Source organism: Hyperolius riggenbachi, chromosome 5, assembly GCF_040937935.1.
Source record: "Hyperolius riggenbachi isolate aHypRig1 chromosome 5, aHypRig1.pri, whole genome shotgun sequence".
NCBI lineage: Eukaryota > Metazoa > Chordata > Amphibia > Anura > Hyperoliidae > Hyperolius > Hyperolius riggenbachi.
In genome coordinates, this window is record NC_090650.1 from 150859662 (window position 1) to 150878416 (window position 18755).

Here is an 18755-nt window from a genome sequence, read left to right on the forward strand (position 1 = left end):
TCTGAAGCCATTCCGAAGGCCAACCAGCACAGAACCAACGATTATTCCAGAACGCCCTGCAGCCTACATTGCCGGAAGCGTCCGTGAAAAAATTTAACTCTGTGTTCGTTAGGAAACTTTCCTGCCAAATAGATCTACCATTATAAGAGTTTAGGAACTCTGCCTATACTAGCAAATCTTCTTTTAAATCTATTGTTAACCTGATATGAGAAAAGGGGGATTTTAAACCCTTGGTAGCTCCAGACAAGCGCCGAGAAAAAACTCGGCCCATTGGCATTATGCGAGTAGCAAAAGCCAATAAACCTAGTAAGGATTGTAATTTTTTTAGCAAAACTTTCTTTTTTTTCAACAGGGTAAAAATTAAATTTTTAAGTTTGACCAATTTAGTTTCTGGCAGGTGAAACTCCATTTCGCCCGAATCGATGGTGATACCCAGAAATTCAATGCAAGAACAAGGGGTTACTGTCTTTTCTGCTGCCAATGGAATGCCAAAATCCTCACAAATTACTGAAAAAGTCATCAGCAACTTATGACAAACATTGGAAGAAGCGGGACCCATGAATAGAAAATCATCAAGGTAATGAATTAAACAATTGTACCCAGAGATTAGCTGTACCACCCATTCCAAAAAACTGGAAAAACTCTCAAAGTATGAACAAGAGAGTATGAACAAGAGAACATCCCATCGGCAAGCATTTGTCGAATTAATATTTTATTTTCTAAGCAAAAACCTAATGAATTGAAAGATGAGGGATGAATGGGTAAAAGATGGAAAGCGGATTTAATATCCGCTTTAGCTAGTAGGGCGTTCTGGCCTAGTGGACGGAGCAAATCAATTGCCTTGTCAAATGAAGTATAACATACTGAAGACAATTCACTAGAAATTTCATCATTAAGGGAACTGCCACAAGGGTATGACAAATGGTGGATTAAACGGAAAGATCCCGGTTCCTTCTTAGGTACAACACCAAGTGGGGAAATACGGAAATTTTCGAAAGGAGGTGACGGGAAAGGGCCTGCTATCCTGCCCTCACACAATTCTTTCTGTATTTTCTCTTTTGCTATACTCAAATGTGTCTCCATAGACTTAAGGTTCTTTACCCAAGAGCATCCCACTCCTGAGAAAACTGGCAAAACAAAACCGATGCTAAAACCGTTAATTAGAAGCGCAACCTTCTCCCTGTCGGGGTAAATTTTGAGCCACGGTAACATGCTTGCCAGATTCACCGGTGTGGGAGCCCTTGAAAAAAAGCTCCTTAGATCCTGATTGAGCACCCGTGGCCGCCTTCTTGAAACACTTACTTATGGGATGCGCTCCCATGCAAAAACCGCATTCATGGCGATATTTGCACGTTCCCGGCCATTTGCAGTGACTATCATTAAAAGCGTTGCATACGCCTTTTTTGTAATTACTAGAAGTAGAGGATGTGCTTTTGTGGCTTGTTGTTTTTTGAGGCATCATTAAGCTGAGCCTTAGCTCCACATCCTTTGAACCCCATTCTGTCCCTGGGTAAATTGAGATTTTCTGTCTAAACGCTTCATCGTATGTGAACCAGCCGAAACCTCCATAAGCCTTATATGCTTCAAGAATCGTATCCACATAATGAAACATTTGTGGGCACTTTTCAGGATAGCGTTCACCCATAACACATGCATAGATACAAAAGGCTTGTAGCCAATTGTTAAATTATCGCGGCACCGGACACCGCCTATCATCATCAGATTTTTCTTCCTTTTTGTCAGTTTTCAAAAACTCTTTTGCTATTGGTAGTAGTGATAATAAGTCCACATAATCCCCATTCCACATTTTTTCTTTTACACTAGTAGACAAATGAAATCCTAGAGGAGAAAGCTTACATGACATTTGATCCTTGTAGACTGCCTCAGAAATACCTGGCTTTCTAATAGGCACAGAGGAGGATTGCTGAGAAGAGTGAGCAGGAGGAGTTGGGGGGAACAACAGGAGGGGAAACAGCTGGAGAAGCAGAAACAAGCAGAAAAGGGTCAATATTAGCAGAATTGTCTAACCAAACCCTATCAGCACTTGCAACAGTGTTCGCTTGTAGTGCAGACAATAAAGCAGGAATCAAAATACTGATGTCAGTGCTGCAGGAATACTTACTTCCTCTAGCAGCTTGTGATGGGAGAGGGGCCGGCTGCCCCACAACTTCAATCCGCTGTGCAGAGGAGGTGCTGTGGATACCACCAGCATGAAGCTGCGCTGCACCGCCAACTGCCGCCGACACAAGCGACCCAGGTTGCCCTGGTAACTGGAGGTCAGCGGCGCTGGCATGCGTGCGCACGCTCCCACTGCTGGACGATGCGGCTGCTTGGAAGCAAGGAGGCGGAGCCGCCCCTTCTTCGGCGTCATCATCAGAGGAGGAGCCAGAAGAAACGCCGAGTGGGCGGGGCCACTGCTGATGAAGGGAGCAGACGTGCTGGGGGATTCAGATGCTTCGCCCCACCCACCATAGCCCGCTGCGGCCCGACTGGCCGGTTCTTCAAATCCCCCTGCAGGGCACGCCTCCTCAGATGCCGGATTGGTCGGCGGAGGGGAAAGGAGCGCAGGGCGGACTTCGGCCTGGACCAACCTCACCGCCGATGCCGCCGCTGCCGAGCCTGGTCCACCGCTTCGCCGCTCAGGGCCGGGAGGTCTCCTCTTCTTCCCCGATGGACCGGGAGCCGCCGACTTCACTCCGCAGGGCCTGGAAACCATGGAGCAAGGGTCGTCCGGCGAGTAGGATCTCCGCTTCTTCCTGGATCTCTTCGCCGGCAGGTCAGTAACTCCTCCCGCTGCGCCGCCGCCTCGCTGCTCCTCTTCGGCCAGCTGGAGACATCTCGCCAGCATCTCCAGTCCCCCGGGTTCTTCGACTCTCGAAGCCAACAACCTTACAATGTCCATTGCGGCTGGGGAGCAACGTAATACAAGCAGTACTACAAGCTCAGAGCTCACCCAGACCGCTTCTGAACAAAAGGCAGAGATACTGCCGACGAACCCGTCTTTTATACTCTTAAGGTGGCCACTAATGATCCAATCTTTTTCATCCAATCTGACCATTTCTTTGTAGTATAAGGGTAAATTGAGTGAATATACTGAATGGATACTTCAGGTAGTTACCTTATATTACATAGAAATGGTAAGATTGGATGAAAATGATTGGCGCATTAGTGGCCACCATTAAGGTGATTGTCATTGGCTGGTGCAACAATGTTTTACCTTAGCAACACCTGGCAGAACTTCACCTGCCAGAAGCGCCGACCAATCACCTGCTTCCCTAAAGCAACGCCTTTTTGCAGCTGCTCCTCAGCCAATCAACATCTTGGCTACCTCACAGAGGGAACTTTGAATGCTAACTATATGCCTCAGGTTTACCACAGACCCATGTAGTGCCAATTATTATACATATTGGCCCTTTTCATTCTGATTGATTGCCCATTTCTGATCCTGGTTAGTTGTAACTTTGTTATGATTTGTCCTCCTGTTGTCAAGCGTGTTTGTACTGACCTCCACTTTTCTGTTGCCTGCCCTTGCTCTTTAGCCTGCTTATTGTTTGCCTGTCTGCCCTTGACCTTCTGCCTGCTTATTGTTTGCCTGTCTGCTGCCTGCCCTTGACCTTTGACCTATTCACTGACTCTGCCACCTGTCATCTCCCATTGTGGACTTATTCTCTCTGCTTCCAGCAGGGAACTTCTGGGAGGACGACATGCTAACTGTGAGAGACTGTAGCTCTCACTGTAGCTGTGAGAGACAAAATAACAACAAAAGAACCCCTTAAAAACCCATTGCCACAAAGTCAGAGCTTGCTATGGTTCAGCCTTATTTAAAAATTTGTTTTTCAAGTTATTTGCTATAGTAGAACTGCATTGTTCCTGAAACCTGCCCATGTCACCGCTGACTGAATTTCCACTTAGATAAGGGTCTATGCTGAAATACAGTCAGTGCTTATACAGTGCTTACATTGGCAATAGGAAAGGCAAGAAAAAAATGGTTCATCTATTCTGTATCATGCGGAATTCAGATTAAAAAGGTGAAATGCAAAGTGGATCAACAACACCCGTTGCAATGTCAGCCAGTTAAGGAGCGGCGCTGATGTAGAGGTGCACCAATTATTATTATAATGGCCAGCGTGTATATGGAGGTGAATGGGTGCCACCAGTCACAAAGTGGCATATTTGATACTGCACGGTGGCCAGCTTACAGAGGTGCGAAGCGGACTTAGCTAGGAGGGAGAGAGGAAGGAACAACTTGCTCACTCTCACTGATGCCCCCTCCCCAAAGGGCACCTTTGGCAGGTGCCCTATGTGTACCCCTCACGATACGCCACAGTGCAGTTATGTCAGCTGAGCTCTAAAGTGTAGAGTTCAAAGAGACAGCATGCTGTGCATACTCAAGCTGACAAGAATCCAGTAGATACTGCCTTCCATCAAGCTGACTAGATTCTTCCAGCAAGTCTTTTGGGAGGAGCTGCTCTGCAGGCAGGATGAGAGATGACTACTAGCAGCATACTCAGTGGATCAAGAAAGGGGTTTCCAGGAAGTCAAACCCTATCAATGTTAAAAAGAAATAAAGTATAACAAAATATAGTGATAATTTATATGTAGTAATTAGGAAGTGTGATTGGGATTTTTCTTTTCAAAACCCAAAAAATCCAGGCTAAACAAATGTTTCTTTAACATAACATAACAAATGCAAAGCTTGCCTGTTTGTTGTCAGAAAAAAGAGTCTTTAAGGCGCACATGAGAGTCAGCCTGAAAAGCTGCCATGAATCATAGGCTGAAAACTAGTGTTTGGACCTAATTAGGCACAAAATTAATGCATAACTTTTCTCACAGGTGTTTAATGTTAAAGAATCAGACATTAAGTGTGAAGTCGGGAAAAACCTCAATATACAGTATGAGATAAAACAGGCAGTAAAAGCTCTAAAGAAGTTTACTGCATCAGCTGAGTGATTTTGTGTATACTCATTAATTTATGTGGGTAATCATGCACACAATTAATGTTATTTTTTCTCATGGATGTGTAATGTTAGTGAATCATGAGATAAGGTGAACTCAGCAGAAAACTTAAAAATATGACATAAAACAAGTGTTAAAATTACACTGTAGGGGGTCGGGGGAAAATGACTTGAACTTACCCGGGGTTTCTAATGGTCCCCCGCAGGCATCCTGTGCCCGCACAGCCACTCACCGCTGCTCCGGCCCCGCCTCCGATTCACTTCTGGAATTTCAGAATTTAAAGTCTGAAAACCACTGCGCCTGCGTTGCCGTGTCCTCGATCACGCTGATGTCACCAGGAGCAAAATGCGCAGGCCCAGTATGGTCTGTGTCTGTGCAGTACGCTCCTGGTGACATCAGCGGGATTGAGGATTTGGCAACGCAGGCGCAGTGGTTTTCAGACTTTAAAGTCTGAAATTCCAGAAGTGAACCGGAGGCAGGGCCGGAGCATTGGTGAGTGGCTGCGCAGGCACAGGATGTCTGCAGGGGACTGTTAGAAGCCCCAGGTAAGTTCAACTCATTTTCCCCCGACCCCCCTACAGTATCCCTTTAAAGGCACTAAAGAATTTGAGCGTCAGGCCAACTGTCACAGTTGTTGTTTACAGGTCTATCTTATGTTGCACAATGGCTCTTCTCAAACACAATTAGCAATACTACTTGATGCGCCTGATGCTATAAAAAGTTCATAAGTTGTAAATATTTTCAGTCTGTTGCGCCACTCAAGTTTCACAACAATACAGTTCTGCAAAGTTTAATTCAATCTTTATGATAGGGACAACCTCTACTATATGTAGGATGAGAAAAAACAGCCACAATAAGTGTGCACTATTTTTCAAAAAATCAACAAACAACAAAAGCACAGCAGCTGAGTAAAGCAATTAATTCAGCTGGCTATAATGTGTTCCTTTTAAACAATACCATTTGCCTTGACATGCTGCTGGTCTATTTGGCTGCAATAGGGTTTGAATCACACACATGAAACAAGCATGCAGCTGATCTTGTCAGTTCTGACAATATTGTCATAGACATCTGATCTTCTGCATGCTTGTTCAGAGTCTATGGCTGAAAGTAATAGGGCTTGTTTTCAAATGCAACGCAGAGCCACCCGGCTCTGCATTGCAAGTGATTCCCCGGGAGGTGGTGCTTGCAATCCCATTCATTATACTGAATAGGATCGTGGTGGATCGCAACGCATGTATGGAAACATCAGAGAGTGCAGTCTATGCACTGTCTGAAGTCCCTGCGATATCGTTTCCATAAGCGCAGCTGAAAGCATGCACATGGAAATGAGCCCTTAGAGGCAGTGGATCAGCAGGGCATAGTATTGCTTAAAAGGAAATAAATATGTAAAGTCATGCACCTTAGAAGTACCAATGGTAGATCATCATATAAAATAAATGGCATACAGATGGGAACATGAGACTTGGAAAAGGACTTAGGGCTCTTTCACATTAGACAACGCATGGAGGAGCCATTTCCTGCACACGTTGAATAGGCTGCGGCATGTCGTCGAGATGTTGCAGTGCAACGCTGAGTAGCGGCGGTAGTAATTAATTAACCCGATGGGAAAACGCTGATTCACAACGATAAAAAGCTCCCGGGTGCGTTGAAACGTCAAAAAAGGCTCTAGTGTGAAAGAGCCCTTAGGAATACTGGTTGATAACAAGTTAGGTAATTGTATACAATGCCAAGCAGGGGCAGCTAAAGCAAATAGAATTCTGGGATGCATAAAAAGGGAAGTAATATCTTGAGATGCTAGTATACTACTCCCTCTGTATAAATTACTGGTGAGGCCACACAGGGCCGGATTTGTACTTTCCAGTGCCCTAGGCCTGCTGTCACCAACTTCCCCCCCCCCCCCCACCACCACCAAAAAACATTCTGTCCAACACTCTGTCTAGCGATCAGTGGTTTGAATGGGCTCATTGCAGTTGTGCTGCTCTGCCCCCCATTCAACAAATAATTCCTGTAATTTGCGCTCCTGCCCGAATGTACACAGCAGCTGATAGTGTTCTGGGCATGCATACTTGAGAAATGATGACCGGTACTTGTCAAGAATGTATAACATTGTACCAGCCTCGTGTGCTGTGCACCTCTGGCCAGGAGCGAGATATTACAGGGAGGATAGGTAAGTTGCAAAGATTCCGTCAAGACCCACTTTGGATGTTCTGTTGTAATTTGAGTGGACCTGAACTCAAAACTTCCTCTCTGCTCTAAAAGATATGCAACAACATAACCTTTAAAGAAAAACATTTCTTTGTTACAGCTGATATAAATCCTGCAATAGATCTGCAGTGTGTCTACTTCCTGCTTTCATGGAAGCAGACATATTGTTAACATCCTGTGCTTTCAAATGAGCTTAGTTGTTGTAGCTGTCAGGTGACACAGGGTAGAGATCAAATTACAACTTGTGATTAGACACAGATGAGGGGGAGTTAGACAGGCTCTCTAAACACATACAGGGTGCATTTCTCTATGTTTACCTTCTGTCCTGTGCAAGAGTTCAGGTCCACTTTAAAGCATCTGAATTACATTTATTTAAATTTACTGAAAAATACATGCATCTCTTTTGAATGTTGAATGTACATATGGCGGTGTGCTCTAACATATTGATAGTATACAGGAACACCATCTGGAGAAGGCTTATTAGCAGAAAGCTTACTCTTTTTCTTTTAAACCAATAAATGCTATCATCCTGATTCAAAACTCTCTGCTTTCGCAGATGGCAAAGATGGTACAATGCTCTACTGCTACAGGAAAGTAGAAGGATGCCAAACCATACACACTAGCATAAAGGTAGTAACAGCTCAGGTGACAGTTACAGTTTAGCAATGAAAGGGAAGCAAACAGCATTTTTATTCCTGCAGTTCTCATAGATGGTAGGAGCTGAGGGACAGAAAATGAGTCAGGAAAAAGTTAACTGAGGAAGAGAAGAGACCACTGCTGGCTAGGAAGAAAAAAAAACCTAAAGCCATAAATTTAGGTAGAGATAAGAAAGTGTAATTAACAGCTGCTGGGGTCAGTGTCACAGCTGTAAAAGAGAAAATGAAGAAAATAGCAGAGCTCACTCATGTTTGGGAATGCCTGCATTAAAACTCAGCAGAACTTAGTTCTATCTGCTTTGTAATGTAAATCCCTGGTATTTCTCACATTGACTTGTATGTCCATCATACAAAGGAATGGATCATCAGGAGGTGACAGCAGATGCTGATTGTAATAACACATTAGGAAGTGAAAGAGAGAGAAGCAGGGATTGGGGAACTCTGGAATTCAGCTATTAGTGCAGAGCAGGGAGCTGGCTGGCTGCACTGCGGGACCAGAAGAGGTGATTTAATTTGACATATGACTTCTTCTCTCTCCAAGTCCTGCCGCCCTTCTGATCTAATCTGATTTTTTTCGCCCTAGGCCATGGCCTTTGTGGCCTTCCCAGAAATAAGGGCCTGAGGCCACACCTGAAGTATAAAACACAGTTATGGGCACCACACTATAGAAAGGATATTGACCTTCTAGAAGGGGTACAAAAACAGGCAACTAAATTAATCAGAAGGATGGAAGATCTCACTTACCAAGAACAAACTGGGCTTATTTAGCTTGGATAAAATGCGACTATGAGGTGACCTGATTAAAATATATAAATACATAAGAGGGAAATACAAAATTTTGGCAGAAGAGCTTTTTGTTCCTAGGGTTGTATGACGGACAAGGGGACATAATTTGTGTGGGGAGGAAAAATTTTTGCCATCTATTTAGAAAGGGGTCCTTCACAGTGGTTAAAATCTGGAATCAGTAAGTAGTTATGGCAAACTCTATATCTGCATTTAAAGAGGGCTTGGATGCTTTCCTAGCATTGAAGGGCATCCATTGCTATAATTTTTAGGTAATTCCCAGAAGAGTTGATCCAGGGATTTATCTGACTGCCATCTGGATTCAGGATGGAATTTTTCCCTTTTAACCACTTGAGGACCATAGGCTTACACCCCACTAGTGACCAGGCTATTTTTCACAATTCAGTGCTCTGCAGTTTTAATAGCTCACTGCAGAGCCATATAATTCAGCACACAAATGAATCGCCTCCCCTTTTCTACCTACTAACAGAGCTTTCTGTTGGTGGGCTCTGATCACTGCTGCCATTAGTCTTTTTTTTTTATTAATTTAATCGTTGTTGTTTTTTTAAATAAAATTGACTATTGTTTTTATCCCCCTCCCTCCCTTCCCCCGACAGCCAATCAGCAGGATCGTCTCTCATAGACATCAGCCTATGAGATCGATCCTTGGTGTTTCCTCTCCAGGGGACAGCCGAGTGACAGGGCTGTCCCCAGTACAGCGCTGCAGTAGATCGCAGCGCTGTACAAAGTAAATAGATCGCCGTCTAACAGTCTGCTATCACCGCTGGCAGGCTGTTGACGGAACACAGCTCAGTCACTCAAGCGGAGATGTGCATGCATCGGCGCACCCGACCCCCACTAATCTCCACACCTCGCTCTCTCTTGATACCTTTCGGTGTTAGGCAGTTGGGAAGGGGTTAGGCCTTGTAAGTTTTCTTTGTCTTCCACTGGGCTATGTTCACGTTCAGGATGGTGGATTTTTATTTATTTATTTATTTATTTATTTTTTGCTTGAACTTATTGGACGAATGTCTTTTTTCAACCAAACTAACTATATAACTGTGGCAGCCTCCATATCACTCTCACCTAGGCTTCACTTTCAGGTAAGTACAGGGAAATAAACACAATCGCTGGGTAGTATGCATCCTAATCTGCAGTGTCACCATGATGTGTAGAGAACCACAGACCCAGAGCCGGTTCTAGACTTTTTTCCATCTCAAGCAATACATTGTGAGAATGCAACCCCCCACCCCAGCACCCTCTCCACCGATGTGTGCGTGCAAAGCCGGAGCAGAGACACATCTGGCTGTGCATTGCAGGTCCTGGAACTATGCTTACCTATCTCTCTCTGCATACCCCAAGATAGCAACTTCTCACTGCTGGCCCACAGCATCTGATCCCCAGGATGCCGGGAATGTGCTACACTAAAACCACACCCACTCTCAGTACATTAGCAATGGGATTACCAGCCACACATGAAGCCCTGCTTCCTCTTTGACTACAGGAGAGCCTCATTTGACCCGCCAGTACGTAACAGGTCACATGAGGTATCTTGTAGCCATGGACAAAGGACTCTGGCTGAGCAGATGGAGATCTCAATGCTGGAAGGCTGAGAGCAGGTAAGTGAAGCGGCGAGGGGATTGCGAGGAGGGGGAGATTATTTTTTTTTTGGGGGGGGGGGGGGCTGCCTCTTTCCACCCTCTAATTGTTGCCACCCTGAAACACGTGATTCACATTGCTTCATGGAAGACTCCCTCTGCACAGACCACAACAACCCTGTACATCAGAGTCCTTGATTGGCTCCTGTTTTAAAAGCTCTATCTGGAACATGTCAGAAAGCTAAACAGTACAAAACCTGTCCCCTAGATGCAATTAAAACGTAATCTTTATTATATTTTTTTTTTATATAAATGATACTAAAAAGGGCACACATAAACACGAATATGTTATTGACAAACCCCCCAATAAAAGAGAAATACGTGGAGATTGTGTGAGGACCAGTGCGTAATCATAGAACATTGGTCTGAGGGCCAAAGACACAAACAAACCCTACTTGCACAGCCTCACACCAGGTAACTGATCATCTCTACCTCTAAAATGAAAGTTTTGGGGGGAGAAGGGGCTCGAATGAACATAACAAACAAAGTTCTCCAAAACTACATAACCAAATCCTCCAATCTAAATAACAAACAAGTCCTCACACAATCTCTACATATTTCTCTATGATTGTGGGTTTGTCAGTAGCATATCCATGTTTGTTTGGGCCCTTTTAAGTATCATCTATAAATATCATTTAACCACCTTTTTTCACGACTACAGTATATCCACGTCTTCGGGGGGAATTGTAGGTTCTTGGAGGGAAAAGTCTAGGGTACTAAGGCATCTGTGGCTATAGGTTCTAGTGGTGTAAGCCTGGGCCTGGGCTTGCCTGCTAATCCTCTGCCTCTAATACTTTCAGCCATAGACCCTGAATAAGCATATACAGATCAGGTGTCAAGATTAGCTGCATGCATGTTTCTGATGTACTTCAGACACTACTGCAGCCAATTAGATCAGCAGAGCGGCTAGGCAACTGGCATTGTGTAAAAGGAAACAAATATCACTCTCCATATCACTCTCACCTTGGGTTCACTTTAAGCATTACCAGTCTACCTGGCAAGGCCGGTTTAAGGGGCCTCGGGGCCCTGGGGGAAGCTTAAGCAGGGGGGCCCCCTCCCTATGCCCTCCCTCCCACGCCAAAACACAGGCACACACACGTTCAATTTAAACACACACACTTAAACGCACACACACACACTTAAACACACAGACACACACAGACTCACACACACAAACATGTTTTAATGCATACACACTTCAGCACACACAATTGAACAGAGGCAGACACACTTGCTAAGTAGAACCTCCCTTATTTGGTCATTCTTTAGAAAGAATTCTGTTCACTGCTGCAGATACATGGTGTGTTCTCCTTTTTATCAGAGTGATGTATGTGGTGTGCCTGACTGCTTTCCTCCCTCTGATGCAGATGTCCGGTGCCCTGCTTCTCTCTTCCTCCCTCCATGCTGTGAAATTTCCCCCTCCTGTCCTCCTCTCCCTCCCTCCCATGAAGGATTCAGACAGCGTCAGTCACTCACTCTCTGCCCTGTTGATAGCTGACAGCGGCTGAGTTCCACAGTGGTGGCATTCTTCTGTGTAGTATAGGTCCTTGCTTGATGACCTCATCAAGCGGGGGGCCTTAAAGATACAGAAGAATGCAGTCACTGTGGAATTCAGCTGCTGTCAGCTATCAATGGGGCAGAGAGTGAGTGACTGACGCTGTCTGAGTCCTTCATGGGAGCGAGGGAGGGAGGGAGAGGGAGTACCCTACTGCTACTATAATTAAAATAAGGTATGTGAATGTGACGCTTGTAATGCTATATGGCTCCCCCTTAAAGTGAACCTCCGGACTAAAAATCGACTCAGCAGAACTGAAAAGGCTTGGTGTTTCTTTAACAGTTTCACAGCATCAGAACTTTGTTTCTCTTATACAAGCCTCATTTTTAGCTACACAGAAGAAAACTGCCCGGGCATTTTTCCCCTGATGCTGTGCAAAGCATGATGGGATTTCTGATTTTGTTGTTCTCGTTCTGCTGTTTTGGTGCAATTTTTTTTTTTTACATTTTGAATTTGACATTTGAAGCCTAGCACGTGCAGCTGGGAGGGGTTATCAGGACACAGGACTGTTGGAACTGTGTCTCATTCTCCCTGTCACCTCCTTTCAACCAAAAAGATGGCTGCCCCCATGACAAATATGGCAGCCCCCATGAATCACAAACATTTGCCAGTTCTTTTAAAACAGGGTGAGTAAAAGATTATATTACCTATCTATTCTAATTAACATAACTAATGTAAGTTAATGACAGTATGTTTGTTTAGGCTGAAGTTCCCCTTTAAAGAGAGTCTGAAGCCTCCTAAAATGCCACTTTTTTTTTTTAGGAAGTCTTCTTAAGCATTAATGGCTTAGCTGAAATGCTGCTCTCTCACGGCAAAACAAGGCTTTAACTACTTCAGCCCTCAGTCGTTTTCACTTTATGCATCCGAGCAATGTTCACCTCCCATTCATTGGCCTATAACTTTATCACTACTTATCACAATGAACTGATCTATATCTTGTTTTTACGCCATCAATTAGGCTTTCTTTGGGTGGTACATTATGCTAAGAGCTACCCTACTGTAAATGCATTTTAACAGTAAGAATAAGAAAAAAACGGAAAAATGTCATTATTTCTCAGTTTTCGGCCATTATAGTTTTAAAATAATACATGCCTCCATAATTAAAACCCTTGTATTGTATTTGCCCATTTGTCTCAGTTATTAGACTGTTTAAATTTTGTCCCTATCACAATGTATGGCGACAATATTTTATTTGGAAATAAAAGAACATTTTTTCCGTTTTGCATCCATCACTATTTACAAGCTTATAATAAAAAAAAAAAATATTTAAAAAGTTTAGACCCTTAGGTACATCTTTATGTGTTTTTTTATTGTAATGTTTTTTTTTTAATTATTATTAAACATTTTATTTGGGTATTTTTGGGAGGGTGGGATGTAAATAGTAATTTTTTTAATGTAAATAATAAATATATGTGTAATGATCTGCTCAGCTGTCTGCACAGGCAGACAGCTGTTTGACCATTCTTTAGGTCTGAGTGCTACAGGTCTCTGGAAAAGAGACCTGTCTTCACTTTGCAAGTGTCAGAGTTGCTCTGCTGCTGAGGAATTTGCATATACTTGTCATGCAAATTGCTCAGCTGCTTCCTTTGATGGTTTGCGGTATAAATACCATTCTCTCCCAGAATTCCTTGCTGGTCATGATGGTTTGTTCCTGCTGACTCACCTTAAGTGTCAGCCTTTTGCTAGTTGTTTGTTAAGATTATCTTAGAGTAATTCTTTGGGACTGCACCTAGCATCCTTCTAGCATAATCAGGTTGTATTATCTGTCTTGCCTTATATCTGTCTGTCTCTTGTGATTGTCTTGTCACCAGCGGTGGTCGACAGGAAATCGTTCTGTCTGTATTCTGCCTTAGGGGTCCTAACCAGAGCAGCGGTTGCTACTGGTAGTCCCATCTGTCTGCCTGTCTGGATCGCATCCGCCCTAGCGGCAGTGGCTGTGGTTCCTTCTGTACTCTGTCTAGGAGTGTAGGCCAGAGCTGCGGTTGCTGCTGGCTACTCCCTCTCTCTGTCTTGTCTGGTACGAACGCTTGCTGTAGGTGTGGTAACCGTTTAGCAAGTGTTAGCGTTCTCTATTTTTGTGTTTGTGTTACATTGGTTAGTTAGGGTGGCACGCTTATCACTGGGCGCCTAACGTGCGGTGATCGTGTCTTTAACGCGTTCGCTGTTGCGAATGAGTGCGGTGTTCACGTTTAGCTAGCGTTTGTTATTTTCCTTGATGTTCTGATCATTGTTAATTGCTGTGTCTTTCCTGCTACACTTGTGCTCTGTCTTTATTCAGTCTTGTGTCACTATTGGCAATCGCCACTCTTGCGATTGCGTTCCCACTTCGTTTCCGTTGTAGTGTGTTCACCGTCGCTGGGTGGCGACTAGATTGGTGGACACACATACATTCTATCTCTGTGCTTATTCAGTCTTGTATCGCTGTTAGCAATCGTCATCTCTTGCGATTGCTTTCTCACTTGGTTTCCGCTGTTGTGTGTTCACCGTCGCCAGGTGGCGACTAGATTGGTGGACACACATTCATTCTATCTCTGTGCTTATTCAGTCTTGTGTCGCTGTTAGCAATCGCCATCTCTTGCGATTGCTTTCCCACTTGGACTTCATTGTTGTGTGTTCACCGTCGCCAGGTGGCGACTAGATTGGTGGACATACATACATTCTGTCTCTGTGCTCACTCTCCTTCACTAGGGCCTATCTTGCCCTGTATTGCTTCCCCTAGTACAATTCCTATCTGGCATCTGTGGTAGTACAGTGGGGTTGTTCCTCTGTTCTCCACAGCTCCATCTGCCGGCAGGAATTCCCCTCTACAGGTGCATAGCACCCTAGCTGGGTTCTGTAAAATTACACGTTTGTGGAGGATGTCCGCAGTGTCAGCGCACATCTTGTGCGCTGACCACGGAAATAAATCCGCAATCGTTACAATATGTTTTTTTTTTTAATGTAGATGTAGTTTTACTTTTTGGCCACAAGATGGCAACCTTAGGTTTGTTTACATGAAGTCACTCTAAGCGTAACATGTACGCTTAGAGGGATGTAGGGGGACGTAGGAGTCAGAAAAAGCAAGGTTTCCGAGAGAAGCCGCTGCTTTTTCTGCAAGGGAGAGGAATCAGTGATTGGGCACCATGGCCCGATTCATTGATTCCTGGGCTAATGATCCGTGTCCGGGAGCGAACGTACAAGCGCATAATCGGCCGCGGGAACGCGCGGAAGCGCACATGGCCTCCTAGACGTAGCTTCTACGTCCAAGAGGTGAAAGTAGTTAATCACCCCGAAATCCCTGGGGTAAATTGCGGGGCTTCTTCCTGTTGTAGGCTTTGAGCTGTAGCTCTGCCTCTATTCGCGTCAATCTCCTGCGGATCTCCGCCTCTTCCCGCCCCTCTCAGTCTACTTTCACTGAGAGGGGCGGGAGGAGGCAGAGATCTGCGGGAGATTGACGCAAATGGAGGCAGAGCTGCAGCTCAAAGCTCTGCCTCCCTGGCAGCAAAATCCACTACTTTGAAAGTCGTGGATTTTTGCCTCGGTATTTGGGGGTGATTAAAGCCTTGTTTTACCGCGGGATAACGGCGTTTCAGCTAAGCTACTAATGCTTAAGAAGACTGCATAAAAAAAGAGGTAATTTAGGAGGCTTCAGAGTCTCTTTAATAAAGGAGTGTCCAAATTGCAACCCCCAATTATTACAATAAAGAGCGCAACCTCCCCCCCCCCACCCCCTGAGCGAATCAAAGGACAGAGGCAGAGCCAGTCAGGACAGCCTGAGCCTGGTGACAGCCAGCAGGTCACAAGTAAAGAGCATTCTACTTACTGTGACCACCAGCCGAAGAAGCGCTCATCCAGGGGGGTAAGCACGCAGGAGTCACCAGGCAGGGGAACACAGACTGACAGGCGCCCAGCGTGAAGAGAGCGAGGAGGAGTCATCGGCGCCGCACTCAGCCTGACCCGCAGACGTCAAGTGTCATCATCATGTGATGTACTTGACGTCACAACGGAAGTAGAAAGCCGCAGGACGCCCAGGAGGAGTGTCTGAAGGACGGTGACTGCGCTGGCGTACTTTTGTTTGCCTGCAATATGCATCACAGTCTCAGCAGCTCTCCTCCTGCATGCTCCCCCCTTCCTTCACCTGCCAGGCTGCACTCAGTGCGGTCGCCCGGCCCGCACGGTGCAAAAAACGGCCATGACCCCCACCAAGGTGAATAAGTAAAGCAAACAAACTATTTTCTGTCCTCTAACTTATTCAAACAGAGGTTTAAAAGAGAGGGGAAAAAACTGTTTTTCCACAGCCCCTGCATGATTGACTGCCATGCTGGATCAGAAAGATTCATGTTACATTATAAATGTCTGCTCAATTATCTTTTTTTTTTTTTATCAACTCTAGTGACGGTACCATATTCTTAAGAAAAAATGCTTATGGATATCCTAAGGTATTTCTCAATTCTCTTCTATGTATGCTATCCTGTTACACACATTCTTGAATGTTCCACTGTTTCAATATTATGCAGGTGGTTCAGTTTTTGCAGCAACTAGGTGGTAACTTTGATACTGATTTTGCCCATCAATAAAGTTATTTGAACTTGCACGTTTGCCAGCATGTTTTTTGGCACGTGCATTTTTGACTACATCATAGCTGACAGCTTGTGGAACCAGCTGTACAATGGGTTTGGGGGATGGGGATGTTTTTAATAGTATCAGTTCAGGGTTACTTTCAGAAAAGTTATTGAAGGAAAAAGAAAACAAAAAAAGGACTTTTTAGCAATTAGGTTTTTTTTTTTTTTTTTCTCCAAAATCTCCATCTGCAGTCCAGTCATCATGAATAAAAGACACTTTTATTTCCATCCAGTAAACTGTATACTTAACTTACAGCAAATTTCTGCTGTTGTACTCACATCTGGATTGTTGGTTCAGACACCACACCCTAACGCTGAGAGGAACAGCAAATCAGGAAGGAAGAGTATTGATCTACTCTGCCAAATAAATGACCCATTTACTAAAATAAACAAAGTTAGCAAGTGCTGTAGAAATCAGGCTTTTATTTCACCTGGTTATTGTTGCCAAAGCACAAATAAAAGAAATGATAAGGTATTGGGCTCTCCATCTATAGTTGTAAAATGAAAATATGGATGTTGCTTTATATACAGTTATACAGATATATATGATTACTGATATAACCAAAGGAATACTGTTTTATGCAACCTCTACATGTATCGCACATTCACAGTGTGAAGAAAGTAGTTACTGAGCATTGCTAAAGAACAGTGTTGGTTGTTACGAAAACAAATGTGCTATTTCCTCATCTTTACAGTAGAGGGTGCTAAAGGATTGAACAAAACAACACTATCTTATTCATTTTGTTTGCTTTAGAGTTGCAGCAAGTAACAGTTACACTAAAGCAGAGACATCTTGTGAAGAATATTTGTATATGTAAAGTAGAATAATGTAAAATCAAATATTTATTAGTCTATTTCTATACCCATTACTTTACTGGTCAGAAATATGATTTTCATCTCTGAAATACCTTTATTCAGTTTTAACTACCAGGAAAAATTGAGTACTGGCTGTAGAGTTGGGCAACAATGAATTAGCACTTACTGTACATTCATGCTTTACTTCATTCTCTCCAATTCTCCATGATTGTTCTCAAAGGTCTGTTCTCAACCTAATTATATGGGGAATTTATCAGACACCGGTGATATGAAATAAACAGAATTTTTATACAAAAGATAAGACTTTCTCAAAACACAGCTACAGAGACTCAAGAAATAATGAACAGTGTGCGCATGGAAGAGAGAGGACTCTTATGCAGCAATTTGTACAGTCAAGTTTCCAAATATAATTAATTATATTTGTAATAGCTGGTGGGTTTTATGGAAAGCAATTCTCTCCTATTACTGTGACTCTAGATATCAGTCCTGCCATACTGAAAGCCAGGGCCGGTTTTAGCAACAATGGGGCCCCAGGGCAAAATAAACCTTGGGGGCCCCCCAACAGATACCCCGGGAACAAAAATAGGCATTAAGGGACCTTTTTGCAACTGGTATAGTCAGGGTGTGAAGCCCCAATCAGTCGGAGCTCCACATTCTGGCTATCCCAGCCTGCATGGGGGACTAGGAGTTAAAAAATTTCTGGGGGGGGGACCCCAAATAATAATAAAAAAAAAATTCACACACTTCCCCCAAAAAATTGGGAAAATAGGAAAAAATGCCAGGGATCTTCATACAGCGGCTGTATAGCGATCCCTGGCCAAAGCGCTGCGGCTGCGGCTGCGGAGGAGTTTCCACCGCCTGGAAACCCCGTCAGGAAATTCATTGCTCTTTCTTTTGATACATGTAAAATGACACTACCGTTAGGTTTGCTACTAAAGTGACATTTACCGCATTTAAAAATATACTTTTTTCCTTTGAAACTTTAAAATGGGGTTTCTAGCATTTAAGGTGGATTTGCTATTAACAGTTAAAGTCGGCGGGTTTTTTAATGTGTATTTTTTTTTCCTTTGAAACTTTAAAATTGATTTTCTCAAAAACTATAAGGTTTTTTTTAAAATAGTTTTTTCCTCTTGTAGCCACTGGGGGCCCCTACAGGCTCTAAGGCCCTGGGGCAATTGCCTCCTTTGCCTCTATGGTAGCGCCAGCCCTGCTGAAAGCAATACTCTCCTATTACTGTGACTCTAGAGATCAGCCCAGCCATACTGAAAGCAATACTATCCTACTATCCTATTGTTATGACTCTAGATATCAGCTCAGCCATATGGAAATCATTATTACTGCCACTCTAGATATCAGACCAGCCATACTGAATGCAATACTATCCTATTATTGCCACTCTAGATATCAGACCAGCCATACTGAAAGCAATACTCTTCTATTACTGCCACTCTAGATATCAGACCAGCCATACTGAAATCAATACTATTCTATTACTGCCACTCTAGATATCAGCCCAGCCATATGG